Source organism: Gopherus evgoodei, chromosome 11, assembly GCF_007399415.2.
Source record: "Gopherus evgoodei ecotype Sinaloan lineage chromosome 11, rGopEvg1_v1.p, whole genome shotgun sequence".
Classification (NCBI taxonomy): domain Eukaryota; kingdom Metazoa; phylum Chordata; order Testudines; family Testudinidae; genus Gopherus; species Gopherus evgoodei.
Genome location: NC_044332.1, coordinates 31,831,718 through 31,848,724, shown reverse-complemented (window position 1 = coordinate 31,848,724; position 17,007 = coordinate 31,831,718).

Here is a 17,007-nt window from a genome sequence, read left to right as displayed (position 1 = left end):
TTTTTTTGCTTTCCAGGTCCCTATCAAGATCTGACATGCTTGAAAAAAGTTTATTTTGTCTGTTTTCTCATCCAGTTTCTAGTCTGTGGAAAGAACATGAGGCAGCCTGATGTTTTGGGGAGGTATTTGACCTGACTGCAGCCTCAAATGGTAGAATTTTCAGTTGCACCTAAGAGAATTAGGCTCCCAACTTCCATTGAAACTTCAGTAGAAGTTGAGTATCTAATTCTCGTAGATGCTTTTAAAAATGTTACCCTAATATATTTAAGTTGCGTAGCATTTTCCATTATAAAAAAAATTCTTAACATACTTTATTTGAGATTCTGTACTACCTCCCTTGTTTGCAGCAATCTATTGAAATTCGACCAGAAAAAAGCCTTGGGGCAGACATACATTTCATCAGTCTCAAGAAATTCCATTCAGGTTAGGATGGATATACACTTTCTCTCCTTTCACTTGCATTCCTCGAGAAATTTTAGCAGCCTGCCACAACAACTGAACACAAACATTCATAGAATCATAGAAGATTAGGTTTGGAAGAGACCCCAGGAGGTCATCTAGTCCAAATCCCTGCCGAAAGCGGGACCAATACCAACTAAATCATCCCAGCCAGAGCTTTGTCAAACTGGGCCTTAAAAACCTCTAAAGATGGAGATTCCACCACCTCCCTAGGTAACCCATTCCAGTGCTTCACCACCCTCCTAGTGAAATAGTGTTTCCTAATATCCAACCTAAACCTTCACCACTGCAACTTGAGACCATTGCACCTTGTTCTGTCATCTGCCACCACTGAGAACAGTCTAGCTCCATCATCTTTGGAATCCCTCTTTAGGTAGCTGAAGACTGCTATTAAATCCCCTCCGACCTTTTCTGCAGACTAAACAAGCCCAGTTCTCTCAGCCTCTCCTCACAAGTCATGTGCCCCAGCCCCCTGATCATTTTCATTGCCCCCCGCTGGACTTTCTCCAATTTGTCCACATCCTTTCTGTAGTGGGGGTCCCAAAACTGGATGCAATACTCCAGATGTGGCCTCACCAGTGCCGAATAGAGGAGAATAATCACTTCCCTCGATCTGCTGGCAAAGTTCCTACAAATGCAGCCCAATATGCTGTTAGCCTTCTTGACAACAAGGGTACACTGCTGACTCATATCCAGCTTCTCATCCACTGTAATCCCCAGGTCCTTTTCTGCAGAACTGCTGCTTAGCCAGTTGGTCCCCAGCCTGTAGCAGTGCATGGGATTCTTACTTCCGAAGTGCAGGACTTGCAGGACTCTACACTTCTCCATGTTGAACCTCATCAGATTTCTTTTTTGCCCAACCCTCCAATTCATCTAGGTCACTCTGGACCCTATCCCTACCTCACAGGGTATCTACCTCTCACCCCAGCTTAGTGTCATCTGTGAACTTGCTGAGGGTGCAATCCATCCCATTACCCAGATCATTAATAAAGATGTTGAACAAAACCAGCCTCAAGACCAACCCCGGGTTGCCAACTAGACATCGAGTCATTGATCACTAGCCAGCTTTCTATCCACTTTATAGTCCATTTATCCCATCCATACTTTTTTAACTTGCGCGCAAGAATACCGTGGGAGACTGTATTAAAACTTTGCTAAAGTCAAAATATATCACAAGTATCAGAGGGGTAGCCGTGTTAGTCTGGATCTGTAAAAGCAGCAAAGATATATCACGTCCACCACTTTTCCCATATCCACAGAGTCAGTTATCTCATCATAGAAGGACATCAGTTTGGTCAGGCATGACTTACCCTTGGTGAATAACTTTATAATTTGCAGGGGATTAAAAGTTTGTAGGTGATAAAAAAGAGAGCTAATTAGGTCACACAGATCAGGGCTGTCCTTAGGATTTATGGGTCCCTAAGCAGTAATATTAAACTAGTGCCCCTATGCTCCGCTGAAGGTGGTCCCCAGCTGGCACCGCTGACCCCAGTGTCGAGGTGGCACAGCCACCACCCTCGCCCATGGACCTCCAGAACCCGCACATTGCTGACACACACTGTGCTTTGTACTCAGCAGACGCTGCAGCAGTGGCTCAAGGCAGGCTTCACGCTGTCACATGGAGGCTGCATCTTGCCAGAGTCCATGGCCCTCCTGCAGCCCCTCACCACTCCTGGCTCACCACAAGCATTTTGACAGGAAGTACCAAGCAATAATAATAATATGTGTGTGTGTGTGTGTGTGTGTGTATGTGAGAGAGAACCAGTGCATGTGAGTGTGTGTGACTGTGTGTTGGGGGACTGTGTGACAGAGTGTGTGCTGAGGATTGTGGGACTGTGTTTTATGACAATTTGTATTGGGGGACTGTGACTCGTGAGAGGCAGAGAGTTTGTGGGTGTGAGAGCCAATCTGTGTGTGGGTGTTAGGGAAGTGTGAGAGACAGTGAGTGCATTGTCACTTTATCTCCCACATACACTTCGCTCCCCACCCCCGACTCAGGTGGAAGTTTTGCTCCTCCTGTCCTGGCCCTGGCCCAACCTCCACCGGAGACTGAGCAGCACAGGCAGGCAGAGTCCAGGGAGGGGCTGGGCTGCCACACCGCTCTGAACTCCCCAGGGCTGGAGCAGCAGAGCCAGAGGCTGGAGCCCTCAGCTGGCCAGCTGAGGAGGAAGGGAGGGGGTGGGGTTGGGGAGAAGCCCTATGGCCCAGCACGGGGGAGGAGCTGGAGAAGAGAGGATTCCAGCCATGGCCAGCAAGGGGAATGGTGCCCCAAATTTTCCAGTGCCCTATGCAGCCGCATATGCCTAGGGATGGCCCTGATAAAGATCAGTGTCCAGAAAACTCACCAAATGAAAGGAGCTCTCCAAACCCCTTTCCTCACTGACTTTGATTTCTTTTTACTTTAGCAGTTGATGGAGACTTTCAAGGAGAATTGAATACCTATTGACAGTTCATATTTGAATTACCCAGGTGAACTGAAATGAAATGCCCTTGCTTCTTGCACCAGTGAACATCCCAAATTTTCCACTGCTTTTATTACTGTTAAAACTACTAGCTTATTGTCTCCACTCTACAATTTTCAAAACGGAATCTTAGTATGATGTCTTGAATGGGAGCCGAGGACACTTACCTCATTGTGGCAAGAGGACAAAGCTTTTGTTGTGCATGTTCATTTGTACTTCTCTCTTTGCAAATAGGAATCTAGAACCAGTACGTAAATTTGAACTGCGTGTCCGTCATGCTATTGATCTGTCTTGCTGTGTATATATATCTGATACAATAAAATAAAAAAAGTTTCAGGATCTCTCTTCCACAAACCTTAAAAAAAATTAGCACCGGCTTAGCAATGCAGATGCTTGGATCGTAATACTATTGTCCCATTGAAAAACAGTGCTAAGTAAACATTTACCATATCAGAAAACCACCACACAAAATTTGACATAATTACCATGGATTCACACTTTAGCACATATACTATTTTGGTATCCTGTATTTAGTTACCTGATGAATTATTGTGGCCTAAACAACACTTTGAAAAAAAGGCTTGTTGTTTTTTACAGATAGATGTTCTCTTTATATTGTGCTATGCTGCAAAAAATGGTGTTAACTTGCTTGTCATGTGCTACAAAAACCTGAACGTGCTGACTTGATCAGCAAAAACCTGACATGCTGATCTGTTTTAGAAATACTAAATATAGCTGACATGTGAGCAGATCAAGATGACTATTCATTTTTATTAATATGATTTTTAAAGGATTATTCAAAACAAAAAACATCATAAGCCAGAAAGATTTAGAAAAAGAAAAAAATGATACTGTGTTTCTACATTTGTAAAATAGAAAGGTCACAGACAAAAAAGGTAGAAATTTGTAAATTTTAAAAATCAATGCAATGTTTACTGAAGTTTTTTAATTCAAACTACAAGCTGCAAAATTGACTTTGCCTTCAGCAGTTCTAACTGATCAAATTCATCTTCTGTTCCCTCGTTAAGTGTCTCTTGTGTACTCTTCTGATTACATATGCAAAACACATATATTCAATAATTAATTATTCTAACATCAATTTATAAATTACAAATGAGCTTACCTACGAGCCAAAAATATTTTAAAATTATGATTACAAACACAGCATCTTACTTGCCCACTGCTCATGTGATTTGTCCCATTCATATATACACCTTACATTTGGCCATGATATACAAGTGATAAATTGCACAATAATGTAACAAACAAATCTCACCTCTTCCTCCCTCAACCCAGAACTTACTCCGACATTCCAAACCTCTAAGCAAATTCAAACAGATCCTTCCACTCTCCCCTTTAAAAAACAAAACAAAACAGACAAATATTTTTCCTCCCCACCCCCAAAATTTAAAGCTGTCCAAGACCAGGGCAGATTAGATTCAGCCTTGCATCAATGATAGATTCTTTATAAATAAAAATCACATAACTGGAAAGTCTATTATCTTATAGGACTCCATAAGTGAGGGTTTTAGTGGCAGAGGAGCAGTTTCCCCTTCGCTACTCCAGGAAACACTTTAGCTTTTTAGGTCTCTCTCCAGGAAACACTTTAGCTTTTTAGTGCATTCTTCCACCTCAGTTGGGACAGCATGATCAACTGTGTTGAATGTTGCAGAGAGATCTAGGCAGCTAAGAATGGAAGTGTGAACATCCATTGACAGCTGGAGATCATCCAGCAGTGCCATTAAAGCTGTTTCTATTTCATGTCCTGGCCCAAATCCAGATTGTACCTTCAGTTAGACGATCTTGTAGTTGGCCTTTGGTTAGCTGCTGTATGAGTTTGCTCAAGAGTGGAAGGTTTGATACTGGGTGGTAGGGAGTAGCTAGAACCAGTATATCTAGGGAGCATTTCTTCAGTGCTGGTTGTGCTATCTTGTATTTGAAGAAGGAAGGGAAGATTCTTTTCCTGAATGAGGCACTGGCTATTTCAGTCTTGAGCGGCACTAGCTGCCCATGACTCTCCTTCACCGGCCAGAAAAGACATAAGTGAGACTCCTTTAGGGTGTTCAGTACTTCTAGAGGAATGAATGTACTGAATTCTGGGCATGCAGGTTGGCTGTTTGTTGACTGGATATGGGGAACAGATCCATGCTGTTAAAGAAGCCTTCCTGAATATGTGTAATTTTTTCAGTGAAGTATTCTGATAGTTCCTCACAGCACTTGGTACTGTGCTCTGTTGCAGGGTGTAGCCACCAGGACTAAAGCTGGGGACAGAAAGGTAATTCCATTTTGCAGAGCATTTACCTACTTTGAAATTTGATTTGTGCTGATTTGGATTTAAACCAAACAAATTTTAAATTATCCATGAAAGGGATAGAGCCCCAGAACTGGGGCTCTGCCTGATGCACTACCCTGAAGCTACAGATCCTGGAAGTCCCTGACTCCAAAGCAGTCAAACTGATGAGCTGTGGAAGCCCTGAAAGCTCTGGGCCAATATAACCCTACCTAGAGCTTCATCAAAATCAAACTGGCACTGTGGAATCTTTTGATTTAAAAAAATCAGCAAATTCTGAAAAAAATGTGTTTCAGTATAATTTTTCCAACCAGCTCTACTCAGGACTGATGAAGTGATTTACCTCGCTGGATAGTTCCTTAGGGCAGGATTTAACAGCTTCCCTGGAAGCTGATAGGAAGGTTTCTTTTGGTATGGAGCACAGTCTCAGCATAAGCATAGAGAAATTCTTTATGTTTCAACCTGTGTTTCAACGTTCATTTTCTGCCATCAGTGCCCATTTCCATTTCTTCCCCTTCATCTGCTGAAGGGTGTTAGAAAACCAAGACCAGTGTGGTAGTGAGATGGAAGAGGCCAACTGGAGGCCTCTGTGTCAAAACCCAAGACTAACATACAATTATGATTTGCCAGATCCTCAACTCCACATTTTGTGGGTGGATTGCTACTGTCCTTTAGCATGCTTTGGAATTTGGTGGGGCCTATGAGTCTTCATGGTTGAGATAGGATCATGGGTCTTTCTTGCTGCCTGAGAGCTGGGAGAGTTCTGACCAGTGCCTAAAAAAGGCGATGGCCAGCCCAAGGCAGTAGCTGCGTTGTGATGTCCTTGCTACTAGAGCTGAGTGAACAATAGATTTTTGGATCCCTGGCAATTGACAATTAAAAAATGGTTTGGGTTGACGGAAAAATGATTAAAATGATATTGACATAAAATCTGAAGGCCTGAACCCCGGGGTGACCAGCTGTGTAGGTTGGACCAGAGGTGACCTGAGAAAGTCCTAGGGATGTAAGTAAGGAGAAGAGTTCCTATGCTTTTGTGTCTGAGGCCTTGTCAGCATGAATACTGAAATTCCCCAGAGCAACATGTATAAGGTATTTTATCACTAGCACTAACAATGTATAAGTAAGTTCCTTTATGAACCCTTTAGTCTTTCGTGGCTCTGTAGATTAACATATAATCTATTTTAGCTTTGGCTCTGGTTTCTATTAATAGATGAATGAATTCAGAGGCTCCTCTTTTGGACTTCATGTTTGAAGATAAGATGACTGTAGTGCCACCTGCCTTCTTGTCATGTCTAGTCTGTTCCTATGTGTCATAGAGCCCAATAGAGTGATCTAGAAGACTGAGTAAGGAGGACACATGGGCTGTAGAACCCTCAGCCTAATAGTCTGCAGGGTGGTAAGTATTCTATTCTCCCCACCCTCATGGGACCACTACTAAGATAGACACATTTTTTTAACTGGATATGCAAAAGGGAGGGGGATTTGCCCTTTAATAACTTTTGTCATTGCCTAAATGTGCAAATTAATCTGTTTTAATTCTAATTTTCTGACATCAAGGTTGATACAATTTATTTACTTAAATTACATTAGTGCACTATACTGACCTTTTAAACTGTTCATATTGTTTTGGCTGACAACTGTGTAATAGTGTATAATATAACTTCCTAACTCTTTCTTCATCAACATTTTATTTAGTTAAATTTGAAAAGTGCATGTTTAGTAGAAAGCCAAATATGCTACCTTACAGAACAGACTTGTAGATATGAATAGAAATTCAAACAATCGTATTTTATGGAAATTAAATAGAATTTTATAGGCATTACTGTCAAATCCTACTAAAATTGATAGAGAATTCTAGAGAAATTCTATTTTACATGAACATCCGGAATATAATGAATAATTATATCATTTCTATAGAAGTCTATTGATAGGGCTAAAATTCCACAGAAGTGTCGCCATTCTCTATTAAATTGTATAGGACACGCTAATAAAGGTCTAAGTTTACATTTTGATGAGAAAAGGGTGATTGGTGGAGGTGGAGGTGAACATTTGGGAACATATAGATTCTGATTCCAAAACCCCATATATATCAGGCATATTTGTATCCAGGGTTTTACTTTTGTCCATTATGGAGTTATCATATTCATATCCTGATCCAGAGTTCAAGCTGGGGTTTTAGTTCATACCTCCACAAGAAACTTCAAAGGCATTTTGAAGTGTTCTAGATGATTTGTGAAATCCCCAAAAGCTTAAAAGTCTCTCAGGCCTTGTGACATTATTGTTAAAGTAGAAGGGATATATGTCCTCCACACTGCACAAGACACAAATAAAGGAACAATCTTTGCTGCAAGGATCATACAGTTTAAACATTTGTCTCCTTTTTATCACACAGTTGAATGCATTATATGCAGTATAAGCGTGGCATTTCAGCTGTTGGTGAATTGTTGAATTAGAAAGAGGCTGTTGCATACACATGACAGCAAAATTAGTTACCTCCTGTGGTTGGTAGGATAAGGAAAAGGATCTGCTTATTGTTACTTCTAGCCCCGTTTTTCTTTTCATTGCTGCCACAATTGCGCTCATTTTCTCCACTGCTGCTTCATGAAAGTGGTAGAATGTTGCTTCAGGGTTGAGCAGCCTTCTTCCTCTGCAATTAAGAGATACTTTTTCAGAGCATTGGCCAGGTTTTTCATCACTGTTTATTACTAGGCTTAGAAGGATTTGATTTTTTAATCAATAAGTGTTGTGCACTATATATGCACAAATGACAAAAAAAAATTTCAATTGACAATGATAAAAAATTTACAGATAGGCAAAGTAAGAAAAATGTTGTTTGAGAACTTATTTGAGTTTGATTCAATGATATTTACTTGGTGTATTTTTATACGTGATGACGACAATTTGTGTTTTAACACTTAAAAAGCTTTAACTTTTTGAATCTCAGCGTCTACTGTCATTAAATAATTGCCTAATCTATTGTCTGATTGCTTGCCCCGCTCTGGAGCTCCAGCCGAGGAGCAGGGTCGGGGTCATTCCCCACTCCGTATGGCTCCTGGAAGTAGGGGCATGTCCCTCCTCCAGCTCCAATGCATAGGGGAAGTGAGGAGGCTCCGCACTCTGCCCCTGCCCCAAGTGCTGCTCCTGCAGCTCCCATTGGCTGAGAACCTCAATCAATGGGAGCTGCAGAGTGGCGTCTGTGGACAGGGCAGTGTGCAGAGCCGCCTGGCTGCACCTCCTCATAAGAGCTGGAGGGGGGACATGCTGCTGTTTCGGGAGCTGCTTGAGGTAAGTACCACGTGGAGCCTGCCCCCCTGAACCCCTTCTGTGCCCCAACCTTGATCCCCCTCTCACCTTCTGAACCCCTTGGTCCCAGCCCAGAGCTCCCTCCTGCACCCCCAATCCCTCATCCCTAGAGCCCGCACCCTCAGCTGAAGCCCTCCCACCCTCAAACCCCCAATTTCTTGAGCATTCCTGGCCCACCATACAATTTCCATACTCAGATGTGACCCATGGGCCAAAAAGTTTGCCCATCCCTGCTCTAGAAGGTACATTAATGTGAAAAGTTAAACACACATAAATATTTGAGAAATGGTCTGAGGTAAACAGGATGAAGTTCAATAAAGATAAATGCAAAGTGCTCCACTTAGGAAGGAACAATCAGTTTCACACATACAGAATAGGAATAGACTGTCTAGGAAGGAGTATGGCAGAAAGAGATCTAGGGGTCATAGTGGACCACAAGCTTAATATGAGTCAACAGTGTGATACTGTTGCAAAAAAAGCAAACATGATTCTGGGATGCATTAACAGGTGTGTTGTAAACAAGACATGAGAAATCATTCTTCCGCTTTACTCTGCGCTGGTTAGGCCTCAATTGGAGTATTGTGTCCAGTTCTGGGCACCGCATTTCAAGAAAGATGTGGAGAAATTGGAGAGGGTCCAGAGAAGAGCAACAAGAATGATTAAAGGTCTTGAGAACATGACCTATGAAGGAAGGCTGAAGGAATTGGGTTTGTTTAGTTTGGAAAAGAGGAGACTGAGAGGGGACATGATAGCAGTTTTCAGGTATCTAAAAGGGTGTCATCAGGAGGAAGGGGAAAACTTGTTCACCTTAGCCTCCAATGATAGAAGAAGAAGCAATGGGCTTAAACTGCAGCAAGGGAGATTTAGGTTGGACATAAGGAAAAAGTTCCTAACTGTCAGGGTAGTTAAACACTGGAATAGATTGCCTAGGGAAGTTGTGGAATCTCCATCTCTGGAGATATTTAAGAGTAGGTTAGATAAATGTCTATTAGTGATGGTCTAGACAGTATTTGGTCCTGCCATGAGGGCAGGGGACTGGACTCGATGACCTCTCGAGGTCCCTTCCAGTCCTAGAGTCTATGAGTCTATGAGTTTGCAAGATCAGGTCAAAAACTACAGATCCTAATAACTGTGAGAATGTTTGGATACAGATATGAATTTTGCTACTTTAAACTATCTCATATTCAAAACACTTCATGGGCAATTCACTTCACTGAATCAGCAAGCCAGAACCAGAGCAAGCTAATTAATTTTAGTTCTGACAGTCTTATGTGAGCAACCATATTGTGAAAAACAAAAAAATATTTATAGTTTAAATGACTTGAAATAAAGCTTTTAGAAAACAACAAGGGAAATATTATAACACATGGGAAACAGACATTAATTAAGGAGTTTACCTATTACAGCATTGATCAAACGAAAAAAATGAAAATGTATTTTTGTTTAACAATGAAAGCTACATGATAAGGTTTAAGACAAATAAAAATAGTTGTGTGCAGTTGTTTGTAGACAATAGACTAAATAAATGAAATATGTTATATTACTCCATACTAGCTGTAATATATTCCAAATGAACACAGGAAAATGTGTGGCCTCTTTCTGAACTAGCTGAAGCTTTAATGGTCTTCAAGTGTAACACCACATACAGTATTTTAATATTCCTTTGGAAAAGAACTCCTGAATACTGCTGCTTGTTAGCCATCAGAAACAGCTGAGAGTCCAAAAGAACCTAGACTGTGTATCTTATCTACAAAAGATAGGCATGTTCTCATTACTGCAGGGGATATATTTCATTTGGATATTTCCCCAGACAATCTCACTCTGATCCACACTAAACTTTAGTCAATCATGCAAGCCTCAATTTTGGCTAAATATTGGGAGAGCCATCATGCCCTACCAGCCGAGTCTGATAAAATATGAAGCAGATATGTAGAGCTAAGTGTAAACAGCGTATTGATGACATAGCATATTGAAGCCACTTGGGAGTGATGAGAAGTTTAGCTATCTAGCTCCCATAATGTATTATCATAGAATCATAGACTTTAAGGTCAGAAGGGACCATTACGATCATCTAGTCTGACCTCCTGCACAATGCAGGCCTCAGAATCTCACCCACCCACTCCTGTATCAAACATGTGTCTGAGACTGTCAAGGTATGATTCCCCCACTCTGAACCTTAGCGTCCAAAAGATGGGGTACCTACATGAACCCCTCTAAGCTTAATTACTAGCTTAGAAATGATAGAGCTGCCACCACCCAAAAATATAGTGTTTTGGGACACTTTCTGGCCCCCAAACCCTTCCCTAGGGACCCCCAGACCCAAACCCCTTGGATCGCAAAACAAAAGGAAATAAACCATTCCCCTCCTTTCTTCCTCCCAGATTCTCCCCTCCCTGGGTTACACTGGGAGACCACTGCGATTCGAACTCCTTGAATCTTAAAACAGAGAGGAAATTCACCTTCCCCCTCCCAGACTCTCCCTGAGAGAGAGACAGTGATCCTAACACAGAGAGAAATCAGGCTTTTCCTCCCCCCCCTTCTCTCCTTTCTTCCACCAATTCCCTGGTGAGACCAGGCCCCATGCCCTGGGGTCTCACGCAAGGAAAAAAAAGCAATCAGGTTCTTAAAAAGGAAAAGCTTTTAATTAAAGAAAGAAAAACAAGAAAAAATTATCTCTGTAAAATCACAATGAAAAATGTTACAGGGTCTTTCAGCTTATAGACACTAGAGAGAAGCCTCCTCCCAGCACAAATACAAGTTGCAGCAAACAGAGATACAATCCTTCCAGCAAAATACACATTTTCAAATAAAGAAAACAAACATAAATCTAATCCACTTTCTACCTATTACTTACTATTTGAATAGAAGAGACTTTTTCAGAAGATTGGAGAGTCTGTATACATGTCTGGTCCCTCCCAGACCCAGAGAGAACAAAGAAAAACCCAAAAAGCACAAACAAAGGCTTCCCTCCACCGAGATTTGAAAGTATCTTGTCTCCTGCTTGGTCCTCTGGTCAGGTGTTCCAGGTTTACTGAGCTAGTTAACCCTTTACAGGTAAAAGAGACATTAACCCTTAACCATCTGTTTATGACAGAGTCATTGAAGTCTTCAAATCATGGTTTAAAGACTTCAAGGTGCAGAGAATCTTCCAGCAAGTGACCCGTGATCCACACTTCAGAGGAAGGCGAAAAACCCCCAGGGCCTCTGCCAATCTGCCCTGGAGGAAAATTCCTTCCTGACCCCAAATATGGCAATCAGCTAAACCCTGAGCATATGGGCAAGACTCACCAGCTAGACACCCAGGAAAGAATTCTCTGTAGTAACTCAGATCCCACCCCATCTAGCATCCCATCACAGGCCACTGGGTATATTTACCGCTAATAGTCAAAGATCAATTAATTGCCAAAATTAGGCTATCCCATCATACCATCCCCTCCATAAACTTATCAAGCTTAGTCTTGAAGCCAGATATGTCTTTTGCCCCCACTACTCCCTGTTCCAGAACTTCACTCCTCTAATGGTTAGAAACCTCCATCTAATTTCAAGTCTAAACTTCCTGATGGTCAGTTTATATCCATTTGTTCTTGTGTCCACATTGGTACTCAGCTTAAATAATTCTTCCCCGTCCCTGGTATTTACTCTTCTGATATATTTATAGATGGCAATCATATCTCCCCTCAGCCTTCTTTTGCTTAGGCTAAACAAACCAAGCTCTTTGAGTCTCCTTTCATAAGACAGGTTTTTCATTCCTCGGATCAATCTAGTAGCCCTTCTCTGTACCTGTTCCAGTTTGAATTCATCCTTCTTAAACATGGGAGACCAGAACTGCACACAGTATTCCAGATGAGGTCTCACTAGTGCCTTGTATAATGGTACTAACACTTTCTTATCTCTACTGGAAATACCTCGCTTGATACATCCCAAGACCACATTAGCTTTTTTCACAACCATATCACATTAGCAGCTCATAGTCATCTTGTGATCAACCAATACTCTGAGGTCCTTCTCCTCCTCTGTTACTTTCAACTGATGCATCCCTAGCTATAACAATAGTTCTTGTTATTAATCCCTAAATGCATGACCTTTCACTTTTCACTATTAAATTTCATCCTATTACTATTACTCCAGTTTACAAGGTCATCCAGATCTTCCTGTATGATATTCTGGTCCTTCTCTGTATTGGCAATACCTCCCAGCTTTGTGTCATCTACAAACTGTATTATTCCCACTTTTTGTGCCAAGGTCAGTAATAAAAAGATTAAATAAGATTGGTCCCAAAACCAATCCCTGAGGAACTCCACTAGTAACCTCCCTCCAGCCTGACAATTCACCTTTCAATAGGATCCGTTGTAGTCTCCCCTTTAACCAGTTCCTTATCCACCTTTCAATTTTCATATTGATCCTCATCTTTTCCAATTTAGCTAGTAATTCCCCGTGTGGGACCGTATCAAATGCCTTACTGAAATTGTCTATAGCACACCCCAAGCACTATCTCAAGGGAGACTCTAGTAGCTTTCTTCCTCAATGTGATTTTTGCCCAGTCAGACACTGTCTTATCCATTCCATCCCTTCCTATTTTTTTACAGTCTACCTCATCATTGATATACAATGTTACTCCACTACCTTTGCCTTTATTTCTGTCTTTCTTAAACAGCACATACCCTTCAATACCTGTATTCCAGTCATGACTACTATTCTACCATGTTTCTGTTATCCCTATACTATATTGGTTTCACTTCTTGTCCCAGTAACTCTAGTTCCTCCATTTTGTTACCTAGGCTCCTCGCATTTGTGTACAAACGTCTTAATTCTTGCTGTTTGGCTTCACTCACATTCTTTACCTGATTAGGCCCAGATATTCTACCATCAGTATCACCTATTAGAATGGTATCTACAGTACCCTTCCTCCGTATGTCCATTCTCCTACCCATGGCTGTATTCTTTCTTACTTCATTTTCTTCCCTCTCATTATATACTTGCTGAGAGGAATAGAACATTGGGCACCCCCTATGAGAGAGTGCCTGGGGTAGATAAGCATCATACACAAGTACAGGCTGGGTCCTTTTCAGGAGAAAAAGAAGAGTGAACATTCTGTTGCCTGTAGGATATAACTATTCAGAAGACTCTGGTTCCATCATTTTCAGAAATTAGCCAAGTAATTGTTTGCAAAAAAATCAGAGGTTCATACCAAGACTGCAAGTAACATTTATTTTGGAAACTAGAAGTGTGAGCTAGCACTAAGTGCTGCCATGTTCCCAGAAGCATTTCCAAGTATCCTGTCAAAATAGCAGAAACACTAAGCACTTCCTTCTAGGACAGTCATGCTGAATGACATTCCTCTATGCCTGAAACACCTGAGTGTTTTGGGAAGAAGCCTCAGTTGCTGAAGAGAGCTGCAATTTCAATTCCAAACTCTCTCTCTAGTTTATCTAAATAAGCTATGATGGTGTTCACTCACCACAATGGAGCCTCCTGCTGGCCATCCCAGGGATTAGCGCCGACATCTGGTGCACCCTCTCCAGGTGGTGCCTCTCCTGTCATCTCTGACTGGAGACACACATCACTACAGGAACCACAGCATCGTATTCATGACTCCCCACCCAGCTGGGTTACCATATGTGTTTCCCCCTTCCAGGGTGCATACCATGGTCCAAAAGTTAGGCCACTTCCCCAGTGGCTAATTTGGGGGTGGGACTCAGGCCCGACCACTACTCCAGGTCCTGACCCAGGGATCCTGTTATAGCAGCCACCTGTTGCATCTCTTTAACTTCTCTCAGTGTTGCTATGATTCCCTGAGCCACTTCCCGAAAGCCCCAGCATCTTTTTCACCCTCATCTCCGAGCACTTAGCTATCTAGCTCCAGCAGACATCCAGGCGCATTGTCTTGCTCCCCAGGTCCCTGCCAACAACTGCTCTGTCCAATGTGCTATAGTTCCTTCCGCCTGCGAGGAACACAGTCCTCACTCCTTGAGCTTCCAGCAGAAGATGACTCCTGCTCTCCACTGTAACGTCTTTTATATGGGCCCACTGGGCACAGATTGGCAGCTCCCTGCAGCCCTTTTCTGACTGGCTGAACCCCATGTGGCCTCTTTATGACACTTAGAGAAACACCTCCATTGCCCCTTTTGGGGCAAGGTAGGATAGGATCACGAGACCTCTATTAACCCCTTCCACTCATCACAAAGTATTTCTGTGTTAAACAGGTAAATAATTCGCTTTTGCTTTACTGATGAAGTGTAAGCATTTGCTAGTAAAACCTTGTAAAGAGTAACAGGAAAGTTAGAAAATTTTCCTAGTTTTTACATCTAAGATGTACTAGAATATGTAATGTAATCAGCGGAGGTTAAATATTAACAATCTAATGTTTTATTTTCCCCATTGTTATCCATGCTGCTAACAATTCATCAACAGGATATTTCCCCCCAGCAATGTGAGAAATTAGAAAGGTGTAAATTTGATATTAAAATGTTTCCATATACTAATATTGTGCAGAGAAACAAGTGAAAAATGAGGGACAACTAAGTATTTATGAGACACACTTCATTTGACAAATCCCCCTGAAAATGTGCAATGTTTTATTGTCACTTATTATCCATCAGTCAGTCTGAACATCTTTTTCATTTTGGAGCTGTCACATCAAACTGTATTTGACTAAAATAAACCTTTAGAATCAAATGTTGTTATACAGTACAGTACTTTCTGCTACCCATAAATTATTTGCTGATTTGACTTTTTCATTTGAATGAGATTTCTGACTTAGCAGTTATAACTCACAGTCATATTTATTTATTACCTTGGGATTTTATTGCAGCAGAATACCAGTAAACATGATTCTAATGGTTACAGATGTTAGAAATGAGATGGACTAATATGCACTGGAACTATGTACCACCAAAATGCTTATGGTTCATTGAATAACCGCCTCGAAATCATGAGCAGCCAAAGAGATGAAAGGTCAGGGATAAGGATGAATGAATCTATAGAACATCATCAATCATTTGCACTGGATAAAAGTCACCACATGCCAAAGTCCAGCATAAAACCCATAATCCACTTAAATCCCAGGTTAAGTCCTATTTGGATGGCTGAAGTGCTAGATAGGACTGAACTAGCAAACAAAGAAGTGGTTAAGGCGTTAACTTGGGGACTCAGGAGGCCTGGGTGCAATTCCCTGCTCTGTCAAAGACCTGCCACAGTATAACCTTAGATAACCCACTTAGCCTCTCTGTGGCTTGGTTTCCTCATCTAAAAAATAACCAGGTGGTGTTGTGAAGATAAGTATATTGATGACGGTAAAAGAATAAAAAGGGTAATTCATTGCACAAATATTTTTTTGTTAATTTTTACATGTATAGTTTAGCTTTATTTATAAGAAATGAATTCCAAGGAATATGAGACCTCACTTGAGCACCTGCTGTTAAAAATTTTGCTGAGAAGTGGGAGAGAGGATTGTTTCTTGTTTATGAACTGCTAGTTGTGCAGATAATTGAAATGACCATTAGTGATGTTCTGCTCTAATTATTTTTAATTTGATTTGGAATTTACTTTGGATCAGGGAAGCTCTGGAACTCAGATGTCAACCTTCCAAAAATACCTAAATCAACAATATTGATCTAAAATGATTGGCGCCTGCCCTGTGTTTGTTCTTCTGTGCTAGGTGTTGCCATCACACCAAACTGTTATCACTCAGACTGAGTGGCACTGGCATGAGGCTGTATCTTTAGGGGACTACTAGGTTAATTTGTAATATAGAACAGGGCTTCTCAAACTTTATTGCACCGTGACCCCCTTCTGACAACAAAAATTACTGCATGACCCCAGGAGTGGGGACTGAAGCCCACACCCAGCCACTGAGAGGGCAGGGGGCAAAGCCAAAGCCTGAGCCCCACCACCCTAGGTGGGGCGGGGGGGGGGGGTAAAGTTGAATCCCAAGGGCTTCAGCCCCAGACCCCAGGAAGTCTAAGTCAGCCCTGGCAACCCCATTAAAATGGGGCGTGACCCACTTTGGGGCCCAACCCACAGTTTGAGAACCACTGAAGTAGAGCAAACTAGTTTGGATAAAATAAGCAATGTGCAACATTGCTGATTTCTCAGTGAACTGGGCCTGAATTCAAGGTTAGAAAAACTTAGCTAAATTCTTCAGGTGGGTATGGAGGGATTTATATCTTGCTATATGTCCTATGTAATCAGTACTAGTTATGGGCACATTCGGTATAAAAAGAGACAGTTAATCCATTTGTCCTGAACAAATTTTGGCTCAAACATATACATTCTAAATTCCTCCTGTGATATTCCTCTTTATTCCTGTCCTAGATGATTGTCTAGTGCTCCGCTTTACTAGTCAATAGTTGCTGTCTTTCATCCCAGAGATGGCTATATTCCACTTATGGGAGAAGTGATCTCTTTTTTTTTTAATATGTAGTTTATGCAATCTGTACAGTTTATAGAGTACTTTGGGCTCTATCCAAGTGCAAAACAAAATAAAATATACCT